Here is a 3,205-nt window from a genome sequence, read left to right as displayed (position 1 = left end):
CTTGGGTAAAATCTGTTTTGGGGAATTCTAATGAGTTATGATTGTTTTTGTTAGTGAATTACGTTTTCTTTTCATGTGATGCAGAAAAGATCTGTGCACAACTTGTAAGTTGTGTAAAAGCTTCAGTGTTTTTTAAGGGGCTGTTTTGTTCAAGATTGATGTCTTGGATAATACTTGATGCATAGCTGATATTTAACAAATAATTGATGTAGAGTTCACTCCAAAAGCTGCCTGGTTCTATTGTATGAATTCTTTTGCAGGGAGGGATTTTTTAAAATAACATCTACTTACCATAGAGATGAAAGTAGAGCAGAAGATAAATAGAATACTTTTTAAATAGTATTGGCATGAGTTAATCACTAGTGACTTTTGTTTCATCTTTCTACACTTGTGCAGCAATGGATGTGTTCCAGAGAATAAATCCCATTTAAGCAGCTTTTTATTTGTAGTGGCATGACTTATACTTCCTGGCATGGAGGCTACCTGTGCAAGGAGGCATGCACTCACTGAGCTCTGTCTGCATGCAACTCATTCTGAGCTGATGCTGGTTTATGGCTTTTTATAAATAGTTCAAAGTTGAATAAAATCTCTGCTGAAGAGACTAGTGAATGATGGCGTCTGCTTTACTGATATGTGCTCATTATGTTCTGTGATTGCTGTCTAAAGAAGATAATGGTAAGAGTGTAGTCACTTCAGAGATCACAGTTTACATGTGTCATATTTAGGTTTTAGGGAAATAGTTTTTTCTTTTATTGGGTTTTCTTCTGGATTTTCAGCAGTTTCTCTTCAAATCTATTTTCACTTTCATTCTAGGTATTGTAGTGTTACCCAGTTTTTGTAAAATTCCTTCCTGGCCCTGGAGAAAGGCGTTGGATAGCAGCCTCGCTGAAAGGACAAGGCAGTCAGATTGTGTGGAATAGAGAAAGTAAATGTGTGTGACCAAGGCCTTGAGCCAGTTCCAAAATACTGATATCAGACATTGATCAGTATGCTAACCTGAGGGGGAGAGAGGCATCACAACCTTTTTTTATCAAAGGAATATTCCCGAAATCACATTGGCTGAATTAAAAAGTGTGGTATGTGGTTTGGAAAGAAATTTCTGTCTGAACACTTCTAAAAATACATGTTTAAAATGAAAGTGTCAATGCTTTGGAAGTTTCTACAAGTGGAAAAATAATGTCATCTTAGGTGGGGGGGGGGATTTTTTTGTGCTTTGCCTTCTGATTATTTGCTCAGTCCCATCTGTACAGCTTCTCAATTCCTATGCATGTTTTTGGCAGACCATCCAAAAGGATGTTTGTCAGTGACATCAGCATCAAAGCTGAGATCCACAGAGGACCAGCACCATATGGGTTAGGTGTTTAGCACTTGTCCTCTGGTAAGGACCAGGCAAATCTTTATTAAAATGCTTCCTCTCAACTTTTTCATGGTTCTAGCCGAGAAGAAACATTTTTGAAACAAGAGAATGTTGTTATAAACCAGTAAATCTTCCCAGGAGGAGATGGGAAAAATGTACTGTCAGAAAATACTTCTTAAGTATCAGGTTTTCAACAAATTCCTCTTTCCCTCTGCCCCAGTCATTAATTCTTTTGCATAGTGTTGCTGTGAAATTTCTCCAGAGCAGATTTATGCTTACAGAGTGTAATAAAGCAAAATAATTTTGACACAGACAGGGCTTGACCCAGACCAGATTTTTATTAGGTAGTTTTCCTGAAAATTGAGAGAAGACTCATCGATAATATCTAATTGGTTGAAATTTAGTTTGGATTGATGTTTAAGAAGTACAGTTTGGGTCAGATTTCTAAATGCCCTCACCAAGGCTGCTGCTCTTTAATCAGCTGACCTGAAAACCCAACAGAACTTACACAAATGTAGTATTGATCCTGGAGTTGGATTGTTTGTGTTGCTTCAAAATGCTTAATTGTAAGAGCCTGTTGAAGAGTTGCACAATAACTCAGTGTGCCTCTGAGATCATGTATTTAAAAGGCAGAAGCCAGCAGAAATGCAGATGGAAACAGAGAGCAGATTACATTGAACTCTAGATCCACCTACTGAGGAGACATGAAAAACTGTTAGTGGGGATTTCCAGGCTTGCTGGTTAATTCAAGAAGGATAAAGAAAAGCGAGGTAGAATTTGAGCAGTGGTTTCTGTCATCCACTTCATCGTGCTGAAACTTCAGATTTATTTAACAGTATCTTTACAAAATTATGATTGCAGAGAGTGCGTAGTACACTTTGGGGAGTCTCTTCTGTTCCTGCAAGGCTACAAATACATAACCCAAGTTTGTTGTCAAGTAGACTTATGCTGTGTATGTCAGAAATACAGTATAGCGGTATGTGTTCACCATCCCTCCCTCTTTATCCCCTCAAAAGCCAAAAAATCAGTTCCATGATAGAAAAAAATCTTTAAGTGTTATTGTCAGCAACATGTTAATTGGCATAAAGTTCTGTATTGTTCTTGTAAAGGTAGAGCTGTTGGGGTCTGTAATTTGACAGCAGCACTACATACAAAGAATTTTGTTATATCAATGGAAAATTGAGTCTTCAGCTCTTTGTGAGAAATAACTTAATTTAGTGTTTGCGAGGCAGATTTGGAGCCTGTGGGAAACTTGACATGCTGGCATTTGTTTTGTTCTTGTGTCCATGTAGTGAGCAGTATTAGCATCTGCCCCTGAAGAGACACGCGTGCCTGTTGCTGTAGGAGGAAAAATTATTTTAGCTGTTTGAAGATGAATATGCTCTTAAAGGAAAAATTGTGATGCTTAGGTATTCTGGACAATCAATCTTGAAGGCCTACAAAAAAGATCCAGGCCACAACAGAAGGAAATTTTCCAAAGAAGGCAGGAGAAATTTTTGAAGTAAATAACTCCGTGTTATAGAGTTAAGAGGCATTTGTCCCTCTAGCCAAACTTGGAAACATATTTAGGTCAAGTGCAGTGAGAAGATCCATAGGAAAAAATGACCAGTTGGCATCATGATCTTGAAACTAATGACTGTAGGAAGCATCGGCACTTTTCTGAATTATACCTTAGTTTCTAAACACTTCCTTTGCTATTATTCAAAGGAGCTCTTTATCATGATAGAGCTGGTATTGCATTAGTATCTTAGGATGTTAACCAAGGAGAGCACATGGAAGCGAAGGAACAAAATGAAAGATTTTGTTTTTCAGTGTTTTTTTCTGGTATTTTAGGCAGGGTGATTGTGT

At 37.7% G+C, this 3,205-nt stretch overlaps 1 protein-coding gene across 3 annotated transcripts in view; it reads left to right on the top strand.

The window, feature by feature from the left end:
* MARK1 (microtubule affinity regulating kinase 1) overlaps positions 1-3,205 on the top strand; it is a 34,934-nt gene that overhangs the window by 15,311 nt on the left and 16,418 nt on the right. The window lies entirely within an intron of this gene.

The sequence above is a fragment of the Geospiza fortis genome, unplaced genomic scaffold (assembly GCF_000277835.1).
Source record: "Geospiza fortis unplaced genomic scaffold, GeoFor_1.0 scaffold41, whole genome shotgun sequence".
Classification (NCBI taxonomy): Eukaryota; Metazoa; Chordata; class Aves; order Passeriformes; family Thraupidae; genus Geospiza; species Geospiza fortis.
This window is presented reverse-complemented; position numbering and strand designations above follow the sequence as displayed.